This window comes from Nyctereutes procyonoides, unplaced genomic scaffold (assembly GCF_905146905.1).
Source record: "Nyctereutes procyonoides isolate TBG_1078 unplaced genomic scaffold, NYPRO_anot_genome, whole genome shotgun sequence".
Classification (NCBI taxonomy): Eukaryota; Metazoa; Chordata; class Mammalia; order Carnivora; family Canidae; genus Nyctereutes; species Nyctereutes procyonoides.
This window is the reverse complement of record NW_026575049.1, coordinates 9,742,994-9,757,375: the sequence shown is the minus strand read 5'-3', so window position 1 is coordinate 9,757,375 and position 14,382 is coordinate 9,742,994. Positions and strand designations below refer to the sequence as shown.

Here is a 14,382-nt window from a genome sequence, read left to right as displayed (position 1 = left end):
AGGGAGCCTGCTTCTCCCTCTGCCTGTGTCTCTGCCTCTCTCTCTTCATGAATAAATCAATCTTTTATTTAAAAAAAAAAAGAGAGAGAGAAAACTAAAACACATTACATAACAGAGGTTCGAATCTAGTGCTATTTTTTGAAAGAAAAAGTGAACTAGAATACTGCTTGGGAGTATTGATTATTGTTCACCCCCAGCCCTATGATTATGTCCCACTCAAACTTCGACAGGCAGGGCCCCCAATACACTAGGAGGAATTTTAGAAATAGATTAAGACAGAAGCTAAAAAATATAAGAACTTCTCATCTCCCAAGTGTAAGAGTGACAAGTTTACGCGAAAGTGAAGATTTGAAAATGGATATGAGGTGGCCAAACCAGTTTTGGTCCCTTCGAATGGAGAGGAGGGAGAGAGGACCCAAGTAAGCTGGAAAAGCAGACTCCATGTGCACTGCCCCTCCTCCAGGGGCTGAATCTTGCAGGTGGACTCCCTCCACCATCTGGAGATCCAGCAGGAGGGTGACCTGTGCTCATCTCCCATCAGAATCTTGGCTCCTCAGTGTCCAGGTTGAGATGAGTGCCACCCCAGAGAAGCAAGAGGACAGTGGTAGGAGATTAGTCACTGGGGCGGGGTGGGGACAGCATTCCCCATCCAAGCTCCCCTCATTACAGAAGTGTCCCGGGAGGCCCCCAAGGACTGAAGGGAGAGTATCATTGTTGGCCGCGGAGAGATGAAGGAAGATGTCAGTGGGTCTGCGTGCGGTCTGGCTGCCAGGAGGAAGGGTTACTAAACACAAAGGTGTGGGGTTAGGGGTCCCCACTAGGATCCAGGGAGCACACGGTTGCAGCTACTCAGGTTTCTCATGGAGGGTGGAAAAAGCAACGGAGAAGGTGCACCTGCTTCTTACAAACCAAAAAAAGGTCCAACATGACACAGCTCACTTGTACCCTGACTCCCCCTCAGGCAGGAACTCATGCACAGCCACGCCTAGATGAAGACAGGTGTGCAAAGGTGGCAGGTAGCAAGGGGCTGGCTGGGCAGCAGCTTCCCATGTCAGGTCCACAACGTGGCAAGAGCCACAAACGTCTGGTTTCTCTTATAGCTTTAACCCTGGTGCTTTGGAAAAACATTCAGTATTTACAAAATATAAAATGTTCTAGAAGCAGTGAAAGGGGTTTAGCAGGTAAGATATGGAAAACTCACGTATACATTTAAAAAAGCAATAATAGTAAATGAGCACCAGCTTTTGTGTAGGGAAGCAATATAATCTTTATTCTTTTTCACTGAGGCAAAGACAAATATTAGAAATTGAAAAATGGATTGTGGAATTGAAGATTTGGACGTGGCTTGTGAGTTGTAGTCTCTAGGTACCAAGTTTAGCAGCATTTGATCTATGGTTGGAATTACTGGACTGTTTTCGGTAGTATCCGCTTACAAAAACCTAAGATGGTTTCATAACCATCTGATCTAGTAATTTTACTCCTGGAAGTTTATTCTAACAGCAACTTCAAAACATGCACCTTTTAACCATAACTAGATAGGTGATAGATTTTTTTTTTATATTTATACAATAAGAAGTTGAAACAATGTAATTAGCCAAAAATAAAAGGATTGATAAATCCTTTTATAAATAAATCCTTTTATAAATTTATAGGATTTATATAAATTTTTAGGATTTAAATAAATTTATATAAATTTGTAATCCTTTTAAAATTTTATAAATATTTATCAATTTATAAAAGGATTTATAAATTGGTACATACACTCCATGACTGCTATAGTCATGGATGGTTCATACACTCCATGAACTACTAAAACTAAATTAGAAATCAGTTTTAATGAATCAGAAAATGATTACTAAATAATAAGTATACACAGTGTAGGTTAAAAGCCTATGTACTGCTGGTTGACAACTATATAAGAAAAATCCATGCATAGAAAATTCTGGAAAGAAATTCACCACACTACTGTAACTTAAGGGATTAAATTGTAATTATCTTGTTTGTAGTTTTAAAATTTTGACGACATTACTATATTTAGAATAAGACGTTAACCATTAAAAGATGCTTCTGAGAAGCACTTGGATGGCTCAGTCGGTTAAGCATCCCATCTCTTGATCCCAGCTCAGATCTTAATCTCAGGGTCTTGAGTTTGAGCCCCATGTTGGACTCCATGCTGAGTGTGGAGCCTACTTTAAAAAATAAATAAAAGATACTTTTCAGCATTGTGATAATGAAGATGTTTTGTTATAATAGGATATTTAACTTCATAGTAGTTATCAACTGGAAATGAATTTTTGTGGCAACTTATAATCAATAGTTGATGATACTTTCCAAATTCCATTTATATTTCTTAATGAAAGCACCTGGGTGGCTCAGCGGTTTAGCGCCTGCTAAACACGCCCAGGGCGTGATCCTGGAGTCCCGAGATCGAGTCCCACATCAGGCTCCCTGCATGGAGCCTGCTTCTCCCTCTGCCTGGGTCTCTGCTTCTCTCTCTCTCTCTCTCTCTCTCTCTCTCTCTCTCACTCTCTCTCTGTATCTCTCATGAAGAAATAAATAAAATATTTTTTAAAAAATCACTGAAGCATATTCAGTGACTGAGTTCTGTAAATCAGTTGCACAAACTATAATTCTTAAAAAAAAAAAAGATAGCACCTTCTACAAAGTTTCATTTCAGTTAGATATTTTTAGCCCTGTTTATCTTACAGATGATGGAATTTTAAATTTTTTCCTGAAAGTATTTCAAAGCCCTCTAGTAAGTATATATGATTGTTTCCTTGAAGGAAAAACTTAACTTCAATAAGCAAAGACTACGTAGAGATCTATAAAATAAGTCTATAAGCATTCTGGAAAAGATTTCAATTTCCTAGTTTTGAAAATGCCAATATCATAATTGTCATGTTCTAAAATAACTTAATCTAGAAAGTACTTTGACTTTTAAGTATCACCTATTAAATATTTTCCCATTATCATTGCAGTGTAAAAGTCCAAGAACTTAATATCACGATGGATGGTGTGAACTATTTTTTGTATTTATTTCTAGAGAAAGCTCCCTTCTATCCCCATTAATCATGTCAGTTCCTTCATCATTAACTAGAAGTGTTTCGTTATTCATACTTATATTCCCACACCTAAGACTATTATAGCAGTCACCAAAATAAAATGCTGGCAAGCTCATTTTTATGATTATTTCTACTGCAGGGTTCAGAAATTGTATAGCCAATACTTGGTGAACATCAAATACTCGTAATTCTTTTCTATCAAGGCATCAAGTCTACAAAGGCCAAAGTATCAGGAGAAAACCCAGAGGAAAAAATCATTTCCACCACCACCCCCTCACCACCGAAGATGTATAATAACACTCAACTAAGTCTAAAAAAATTAAGTTTCATCAAAAAATAGAGATCAGTAGTCTTTTCTCCATATTTTGACCATTTAGGGTAGAAAAATTACATAAAGAACAAATCAGAGAAAGAAAGGTTGTGGTAGAGGACGAGGGGCCAGCTGGGCCAGGCATGGTGGCCTGTGGAATGCTTTGGCTAAAAGGAAAGCACAAAAGAAGACAAAGGCAGACACAGACAGAGGTAGTCTCACAAAAAGAGCCAAAATGACAAGCCAAGCCACTTGGGCACACTGTCAAAGGACACATTTCTCAGATGATGATGATGATGATAATGATGAGCATCGTGTCATGTGCATGCTGGCCAACTGTTGTCCTCTTTAGAAAATGTCTATTCAGATATTTTGCCCATTTTTTAATTGGATTGGTTTTGGTTTTCTTTCTTTCTTTTTTTTTTTTTTTTTTTGCTGTTCAGTTGTGTGAGTTCTTTATATAATTTGCATACTAACCCCTGACCAGATACAGGATTTGAAAATATTTTTTCTAGTTCAATAAATGGCCTTTTCATTTTGTTCATTTTGTTGATGCATTCCTTTGCTATGAAGAAATGTTTATTTATTTTTAAGATTTTCATTTATTTATTCATGAGAGACCCAGACAGAGAGAGAGGCAGAGACATAGGCAGAGGGAGAAGCAGGCTCCCCGCAAGGAAGACTCAGTCTCGGATCCCAGGATCGCATCCTGGGCCCAAGGCAGACGCTCAACCGCTGAGCCACCCAGGCATCCCTAAAGGAATGTTTAATTTGATGTAGTCCCACTTGCTTATTTTTACTTGGGATGTCAGATTTAAAATATCATTGCCAAAATGGATCTCAAAGGAGCTTATTGCCTGTTTTCTTCCAGAATTTTCTTTAACTGAAGTATAGCTAACATACAATGTTCTATTAGTTTCAGAGGAATAGCATAGCAACTCAACAAATACGTACGTTATGAAATGTTCACAATTAGTTGCTCTCTGTCATCAAATAAATTATTTCAAATACAAATTTATTTCAATATTATGGACTATAGGGGATCCCTGGATGCCTCAGTGGTTTAGTGCCTGCCTTCAGCCCAGGGTGTGCTCCTGGAGACCTGGGATCGAGTCCTGCATCTGGCTCCCTGCATGGGGCCTGCTTCTCCCTCTGCCTGTGTCTCAGCCTCTCTCTCTCTCTCTCTCTCTCTGTGTCTCATGAATAAATAAATAAAATCTTTAAAAAATATTATGGACTATATTCCATATGCTGTAGTTTTATTTATTTTATACCTGTAAGTTTGTACCTCTTAATCCCCTTGGCTTGTTTCACCTTTCCTACCACTGCCCTTTGCTCTGGGAACCACCGTTTGCCCCCTATACTTATGAGTCTGTTTTTCTTATGTGGTTATTTGTTTGTTTTGCTTTTTATTTTATTTTTTTAAAGATTCGGTTATTTTTTAAAGAGGATGTGCACAAGCAGGGAGAAGGGCAGTGGGACGAGGACAATCTCAAGCAGACTCCTGCTGACCACAGAGCCCAATGCAGGGCTTGATCTCACGACCCTAAGAGATCATGATCTGAGCCAAAATCAAGAGCCAGACTCTTAACTGACTCAGCCACCCAGGCACCTCTCTTTTGTTTTTTAGATTCAAGATCTACCTGAAATCATAGGGCATTTGTCTTGCTGTCCAATTGATTTCACTTAGCATAACAGCCTCTAGGTCCATCCATGTTGTCACAAATGGCAAGATTTCATACTTTTTTGTAGCTGAGAAATAGTCCATTAAATGTATATAAAATACATATATCACATCTTCTTTATCCATTAATCTACTGATAGATACTTAAGCTGCTACCCTATCTTGATCTTTGTAAATAATGCTACAATAAACATAGGAGTGAATATCTTTTTGAAATAGTGTTTTAATTTTCTTCAGAAAATGCCCAGAAGTGGAATTACTGGATCCTATAGTATTTCTATTTTTAATTTGTTTGAAGCACCTCCAGAGTGCTTTCACAATGGCTACACCAATTTGCATTGCCACCAACGGTGCATACGGATTCCGTTTTTCTCCACATCTTTGCCAACTCTTATTTCTTGCGTTTTTTTCATGCCAGTTATTCTGATTAGTGGAAGGTGATATCTCGTTGTGGTTTTGACTTGGATTTGCATTTCCCTGATGATTAGTGACAATGAGCATCTTTCACATAGGTGTTGGCCATCTGTATGTCGTCTTTGGAAAAATGTCCATTCAGGTCCTCTGCCCATATTTGTTTTCGGTTGAACTATTCGGGTGTTTGATGGTGAGTTGCGTGCAATTCTTTATGTGTTTGACATATTAATCCCTTTTTTGGATGTACTGTTTGCAAATATCTTCTCTGACTCAGCAGGTTGTCTTTGCCTTTGGGGGAATGGTTGCCTTGTGCAAAAGCTTTTCTGTTTGATGTCGTTCCAGCTGTTTATTTTGGCTTTTGTTGCCCTTACCTGGGCAGATGTGTCCATAAAAATGTTGCAAAGGCTGATGTCCAAGAGATTACTGCCTCTGTTTTTGTTTAGAGGTTTTAAGGTTTCAGACGTTACATGTAGGTCCTTAATCCATTTTGAGTTTAGTTTTATATGTGGTGTAAGAAAGCCACCCCGTCCCATTGTTTTGCGTATGGCTGTCCAGTTTAGCCGTCACCATGTGTTGAAGATACTGTCTTTTCCCTGTTGTGTATTCTTGCCATATATGTCCTAGATCATTTGACCAGATAAGCAAGGGTTTATCTGGGCTCTCTGTTCTGTTCCACTGAACTATGATGTATTTTTGTGCCGGTGCCATACTGTTTTGATCACTGTAGATTTGTCATATAGTCTGAGTTCCAGGATTGTGATTCCTCAAGCTTTATCATTCTTTTTCAGGGTATCTTTGGCTATTTAGAGCCTTTTGAGGCTCCATATATGTTTCAGGGTTCTTTGTCTTCTTTCTCTGAAAAATACCATTAGCATTTGGTTAGGGATTGCATTGAATCTGGGAATTACTTTGGGTAGTGTGGATGTTTTAACAATATTAAGCCATGAGCATGGAATATCTTTTATTTGTGTCATCTTCAATTTCTTTTATTAATGTCCTATTTTTCAGAATATAAATTTTTCACTTCCTTGATTAAATTTATTCCTAGGTATTTTATATGTTTGGTGTGATTTTCACTGGGATTATTGTCTCAATTTCTCTTTGTCAATAGTGTATAAAAACACAACAGAAAAAAAAAACACAACAGATTTCTGTATATTGATTTTTATATCCTGTGACTTTACTGGATTTATTTATTAGGGTTTTTTTTGGTGGAGTCTTAAGGATTTTCTATATGTATTATAATGTCATATGCAAATAAGACCATTTTTCTTCTTCCTTGCCCATTTGGATGTCTTTTATTTATTTTCCTTTTCTGATCGCTGTGGCTAGGACTTCCAGTACTATGTTGAATAAAAGTGACAAGAGTAGGAATCCCTGTCTTGTTCCTGATCTTAAGAAAAGCTTTCAGCTTCTCATCAGTAACTATCCTGTTTGTTGTGGTTTGGTTTACATGGCCTTTATTATGTTGAGGTATGTTCCCTCTATACCCACTTCTGAGAACTTTTATCATAAATGGATGTTGAATTTTGTCAAATGCTTTTTCTGTATCTATTGAGACTATCACGATAATTTTTATCCTCCATTTTGTTAATGTGTACTGCCTTCATTGATTTGTGGATAATAAATCAGCCTTGCATCCCTGGAATAAATCCCACTTGATTGAAATGAATTATTTTTAATGTATTTTTAAATTCAGTTTGCTAATATTTTGTCAAGAACTTTTGCATCTCTTTCCATCTGTTCATCAGGGATATGGTCTGTACTTCTCTGGGTTTTTTTATATTTTCTTGGTTTTTGTAGTGTCTTTATCTGGTTTTTAGAGTCAAACTAATACTGGCCTCATATAATAAATTTAGAAGCATATTTTTTGGAATAGTTTGAGAACCATAGATATTAACTTTTCTTTAACTGTTTGGTAAAATTTATCTGTGAAGCCATCTGGTTCTGGATTTTGTTTGTTGGGAATTTTTTGATTACCAATTCAATTTCATTACCAGTAATTGGTCAATTCAGATTTTCTCTTTCCTCTTAACTCAATCCTGGAAGATTGTCTGTATTTGTAGAGTTTATCCATTTCTGCAAAGTTCTTTACTTTGTTGGGATATAATTTTCATGGTGGTCTCTTGTAATCCTTTGTATTTCTAGGGTGTCTATTGTAATTTCTCCTTCATCCTGCTTTTCAGTTCTCTTTCTTGATGAGTCTAACTAATCAATTTTATCTTTTATTGATTATATCTTTTCAAAATCTGGCACTTAGTTTTATTGATGTTTTCCATAGCTCTTTTAGTTTCTACTTCATTTATTTCCTTTCTGATCTTTATTATCTGCTTCATTCTACTAACCTTGGTCTTTGTTTTTTCTGGTTTAAGTGTAAGGTAGTATTCATTTCAGATTGTTCTTGTTTCTCAAGGGAGGCCTGTATCACTCTACACTTCCCTCTTAGCATGGCTTCTGTTACATCCCAAAGATTTGGAACTGTTGTGTTTTCATTTTTCATTTGTCTCTGGATATTATTTTATTTCTTCTCTTATTTCTCCATTGAGCCACTGGTTATTTAGTACGTTGTTTAGCCTTTACATGTTTGTGGGTTTTTTTCCAATTTCTTTTCTTGAAATTGATTTCTAGAGTCCTAGCATTATGGTCAGAAAAGATGCTGGATATGATTTCAATCTTCTTAAATTCATTGAGATGATTTGTGGCCTAACATATTCTATTCTGAAAAATGTTCCATATGCACTTGAATGTGTATACTGCTCTTTTTTGGATAGAATGATCTGTATGTATCTGTGAAGTCCATTTGTCTAATATCTTGCAAAACCACTGTTTTGTATTAATTTTCTGTCTGCATAATCTATCCAATAATATAAGGGGTTAAGTCCCTCCTAGTATTTTATTATTATCAATCTCTTCCTATAGGTCTGTTGATATTTGCTTTATATATTTCAGTGCCCCAAGTGTATAGATATTTACAATTTTTATGTATTCATTAGATTGACCCTCTGTTCATTATAGAATGGCCTTCCTTGTCTCTCATTATGGTCTTTGTCTTAAAGTCTATTTTGTCTAAGTGGCTACTTCAACTGTTTGCCTGCTTTCACATGGTTTATTTTTTTTCCATCCCTTCACTTTCAGTATGTATGTGTCTTTAGGCGTTCTCTTGGAGGAAGCATATAGATGAATCTTGGTTTTCTATCCATTCAGTTACCCTATGTATTTTGATTGGAGCATTTAGTCTATTTGTATTTGAAGTTATTATTTTTTGAAGTAATTATTGAGTGGTATGGGCTTAATGCCTTTTTGTTAATTTCTGGCTGCTTTTATAGTTTTTCTCCACTCTTTTCTCCTCTTGCTTTCATCCCTTGGGATCTGACGGATTTTTTTAGTGTTCTTGGAATCCTTTCTCTTAATTTTTTTGTGTGTGTATCTATTCCAAGTTTTTGGTTTGTGGTTATCATGAGGTTCATCTAGAACATCATTGTTTGATAGAAGTCTATATTAAGTGTATGTGGCTTAAGTTAGAAAACATTCTAAAAGCATTACATTTTGACTCCCCACTCCATGTTTTACACATAGGATATCTTATTTTACATCTTATTTGTGCATTCCTTAACTAATTTTTGTAGCTCTAATTGATTTTACTACTTTTGTTATTTAACCTTCTTGATAGCTTTAAAAGTGATTGATCGGGATCCCTGGGTGGCGCAGCGATTTAGAGCCTGCCTTTGGCCCAGGGCGCGATCCTGGAGACCCGGGATTGAATCCCACATCGGGCTCCTGGTGCATGGAGCCTGCTTCTCCCTCTGCCTATGTCTCTGCCTCTCTCTCTCTCTTTGTGTGTGACTATCATAAATAAATTTAAAAAAAATAAAAAAAAATAATTAAAGTGATTGATCTACTGCGTTTACTGTATGTTTGCTTCCACCAGTGAAGCTTTTTCCTTTCATAATTTGTCTTATACTCATGGAATGTTCTCTTCACTGAATAAAGTTCCTTTAACTTTTCTTGTAAGCCCAGTTTAATGGCGATGAACTTCTTTAACTTTTGTTGGTCAGGGAAACTCTTTATCTGTCCTTCAATTCTGACTGATAACCTTGCTGTGTAACATTTTTTTTAAATATGTTATTTATTTATTCATGAAAGACAGAGGGAGGCAGAGACACAGGCAGAGGAAGAAGCAGGCTCCTCGAGGGGAGCCTGATGTGGGACTCAAACCCAGGACCTAGGGATCATGCCCCGAGCCGAAGGCAGATGCTCACCCACTGAGCCCCCAAGGCATTCTGCTGTGTAACATATTTTTGGTTGTAGGTTTTTCCTTTCAGCCTTTAGAATATATCCTGCCACTCACCTCTGGTCTGCAAAGTGTTTGATTTTTTTTTTCACTTTAATGCTTATAAATTTGAGACTCTACATCTGTTACAACAGTGCATTAGTGATATAACTTGTAAAATACTTTTCCATTCCTTTGGATTTTGCATATGATGGTTTCTCATCTATCCTTGCAGGTAGATTGAGCAAGCTCTGTTTTTGTGTTTGTTTTTCTAAAAACATTCACTAGATATGATTCAGAATAGCTTAATGCTCCCTTTTAAACATAACAGTTAAATTAAAAAATTGCCAGGAAGTCCACAAAACAGGATTTGCTTAAAGACTAACCCACAGAGTTAGCTGGAGACTAACGGTGCTGAGATGTGCTGGGCCGGGCCATCGTAGTGTTTAGCTACGTGTCAAGAGCATTAAGAAGTCCAGGTTGGAGGTGCCAGGCCTGAGGCACCAGCTGTGGAACCTCTGTGATGTGGCTGCAGTAGGGTAATCACCACTGAAGGGACACTTAACTGGAGGTGGGCATTCCTGGGGCCCAATACGTGGGCACAGCGGCTGGGTGGCATGCAACAGGAGCTGAGGAGTGGTTGGTCAGCAGGGTACCTACTGACATGGCCGTAGTGGTTATAGCCACCATGCCCATGCTGATGCCATTGCCTCTAGGTGGAGGGATGGGAGCAGGGTACATCATCACTGACATGTCGTTGGGCTGCCCCACTGTGGTGTGGTGATGACATGAGGGTCAACTGTGCACAGGGGCTGTGTATCCTATGTGCCTGTTGCACATAGGAGCTCTGCTGGGCATAGGCACTTACGTACAGGGCACACAGTGGCCAGCAAGGGCTCCAGGAGTGGGAGTACGGTGGTGCTACCCTGCTGGTGGAGGGACTGGATGCTTTGCAGGGTGTGCCAGGAGTTTAACCTGTTTGAAAGTTAGGATTTGCTCCAAAATACATGTTGGGGGAGCAAGCAGGAGTGGTGGCTGCATAGCACAGGGAGAAATCAACTGGATAAGCAATTCCTTTGGCATTTGCATAGGGAACCCCAGAAGAACTAGGGCTATAAACCCGACTCACGTTTTCAAGAACAGGCCATGTTGGAGGTGGCCTGGGCCTCCGTGATCAGCATGCACCAGCCCAGAGTGGATCCATGAAGGGGCAAATGCCCCGTGGGCTTGCTCCAATGGGGGGCCGAGCTGCAAGTCCCCCATGTCTGCCACCACTTCCCCAGATGGTGCTTCCAGTTGCTCCATTCTGCCCAGCCCACCTCTCCTACTGGCCTGCAAACTTTCTGCTGAAAAATTATCTGATGGCCTTGCAGTGTTTCCCTTGTATGTAACAGTTGGCTTTTCTTTTGCTTGCTGCTTTTACGATTCTCTTTATCTTTAATTTTTGCCATTTTAATTATTATGAGTATAATAATTATTATTGTGTGTGGACATCACTGGGTTCATCTTGGTTGGGGCTCTCTGTATATGCTGGATGTCTAGTTCCTTCTTGGGTTAAGGAAGTTGTCAGATTATATGGTTTCAAATAAGTTGTGTTGTTTTTTGTTTTTGTTTTTTTTTATCCTTTTGCCTCTCTTCTGTAGGAACTATTATAATGTAGTTGCTTCATATTGCCACAGAGAAACCTTAACCTTTCCCAAACTTTCTTTAAAAATTCACTTTATTTTTGCAGTTCAGGTTGGTTTCTTTCCACTATCCTGCTTTCCATAGTTGATCCATCCTTCTGCATTCCTTTTTTTTTTTAAGATTTTATTTATTTAAGAAAGAGAGCATGGGAGAATACAGGCGGGGTGGGGGGATGGGGGAGGCAGAGGCAGAGGAGAGAGAGCAGCAGACTCCCTGCTGAGCAGAGAGCCCAACATGGGGCTGGATTCCAGGACCCTGGGATCGTGACCTGAGCTAAAGTTAGGCACTTACCCGACTGAGCCACCCAGGCACCCCCTGCTGCATTCTTTAATCTGCTGTCGATTCCCTCCAGTTTGTTTTTCTTTTCAGTTATTGTATTCTTCAACTATGACTGGTTCATTTTTATATTTTTGATCTTTTGTCGAAGTTCTCACTAAGATCACCCACTCTTCTTCATTTCAGTGGGTATCTTTAAGACCACTGTTTCCAACTCTTCACCAGGTTGATTGCTTACCTACATTTAGTTTAGCTCTTTTACTGAGGATGTGTCATGTTCCTTTATTTGACTCATATTCTTTTGTCTCCTCATTTTGTCTGAATCTTGTTTGCTACTGTACATTGGGTAGGATAGCTATGTCTCCTGGCCCTAAAAGTAGTGGACTTATATAAAAGATATCCTGTGGTGCTTAGGAGCATAATCCCCCCGGGTCACCAGAACCAAGCATCCCAAAGGTGCCTCCTGTGTGGGCTACATGGGCCCTCTCGTTGTGGCCAGGCCGCAACTCCTCTGGGAGCACTGATGAACAAGGCTTGCCCCAGAGCAGCCAAGTGAGAAACCCAGCTATAGCTACAGCAGGCCCGCTGGCAGACATGGCCAGCTCTTCTCCTATCCCCAGGGTAGGAGTTGACCTAACTGGGTGCCGGGCTCTGCAAGGACTGCCTGCCAAGTCTGGCAGGGTAGTAGTCACTCTGGGAGAACACTGGTCCCAACAGATGTTTCCAGCTAGTGTGGTAGAGCGGGAGCCACAGTGGAGGACCACCTGGCCCTGTGAGTGACTTGGGTCCATAGGGAAATACCTGGTGGGGCAAGCAGTGCCAGCGGTGTAGATAGTGCCAGAACTTGCTCTAGTAAGCATCTGTCTGGCTAGGCAACCGGGAAGGAAGGAAAATGGTACCCACAAGAACATCCAGTCCTAGATACCACCTTGAAAATTCCTGCCTCTCTAGCACACATCCTAAATTGGTCAGTAAGTCGCCTTCTGTATACTCCAGCTGCTTTTCAGACTGCTGCATCAGTTTGTCCTTGGGTGGAGGTGAGATCAACATCCTCCTACTCTACCATCATTTCCTCTATCAATATTTCTAGGATTTTCCTGGTTCCAAGACTTACATTAACCTGTCTACTCCATTTAAACTTTGTATATGGTGTAAGAAAGCAGCACATTTCTATTCTCTTGTAAGTAGCTGTCTAGTTTGGCCATCATCATGGTCTTTTCCCCATTGTGCATTCTTGCCTCCTGTCAGATTAATGGGCCCTGTAAGTGTGGGTTTATCTGGGTTCTCTGCTCTGTCCTACTGAACCGCAGTCTAGTTTTGCATCAGTGCCATATTGTTTTGATCACCTTAGAAGTATAATATAGTTTGAGTTCCAGGATTGTGGTTCCTTCCTTGTCAACAACACTGCGCCTGTCCAAGTCTTCCCTCCACCTCCAGAAAAATTTGAGGGTTCTTTGTTCTCCTTCAGTGAAAAACACCATTGGAATTCAGATAGGAATTGCATGGAACCTCTGTATGACTTTGGGTAGCGTGGACATTTTAAAACACACTAACTCTTCCAATCCACGAGCAAGGGTTATCTTTCCAGGGGTTTACATTGTCATCACTTCCCTGCGTTAACATGCTATGGTTTTCCATAAACAAGTCTTTCACTGCCTGGGACACATTCATTCCAAAATATTGTATTCTTTCTGATGCACTTGTAAATGGGATTATTTTCCTTATTTCTCACTCCGATGGTTCATGGTCAGCATATGGAAATGCAACAGAATTGTTGTGTATTGAGTTTGTATCCCGTAACTGTCCTGAACCTGTTTCCTAGTTCTGTGTTTTGGCAAAATCTGGTGGGTACCTGTGTGTGGAGTGGAGCGTCTCCTGTGAACAGGGACAGGCTCCTTCTCCCTTTCTGATTCAGATACATTTTCCTTCTTTTCCTCACCTAAATGCTGTGGCTGGGACTTCCACCATTATGTCAATAAAAGTGGCAAGAACACGGGCATCCAGGTCCTGCTCCTTCTCTTACAGGAAAAACATTGCACTTTGTGCTTTTGAGTATGACGTCCTTGCTGGCATTGCCATGTCTGGCCTTGGCCATGTTCATACGTACATTCCCTCTCCACCCAGCTGGTTGAGAGAGTTGGCTACACCCAGATGTGGAAGCCCGCTGCCAAATGCTTTGTCTGAATCTGCTGAGGGAAGCATATGACTTTTGCGATGCATCACATTTGCTGACTTATGGCTATTCAACCAACCCGGCATCAGAGGAAGAAATCCCCATGGATTGTGGCACACAACTGTTGTGATGTATTGTTGAGTTTGCTTTGCCAATATTTTGTTGGCAATTGTTACAGCTCTGTTCACTGAGGAAGCTGGAGTCTATTTTGCTCTGTAGGGGTGCCCTGGTGTTGCTATCAGGGTGATGCTGGCCTCATAAAGTGGTTTGAAAGTGTCCTCACCCCTGTCTGTGTGGGGACAAGTGTGAGAAGGATTGGCATTTTCTTTCTTTGAGCAAAGTGTGTAGAATTGACCAGCCAAGCTGTCCGATCCTGGATTTTTACTGGGCGGAAGCTGATACTGCTACTTGGTCCATTCCAATATTCTGTTTCTTGAGGATGTGGTCTTGGGAGGCTATCAGTTTCCAGGAACTTATCCATTTTCATGGTGTTCCCCCATTTTCTAA

At 39.9% G+C, this 14,382-nt stretch overlaps 1 pseudogene; it reads right to left on the bottom strand.

The window, feature by feature from the left end:
• Window positions 1-10,301: 10,301 nt before the first annotated feature.
• LOC129511591 (myelin-associated neurite-outgrowth inhibitor-like) lies at window positions 10,302-12,752 on the bottom strand (annotated as a pseudogene).
• Between the last annotated feature and the right edge of the window lie 1,630 nt (window positions 12,753-14,382).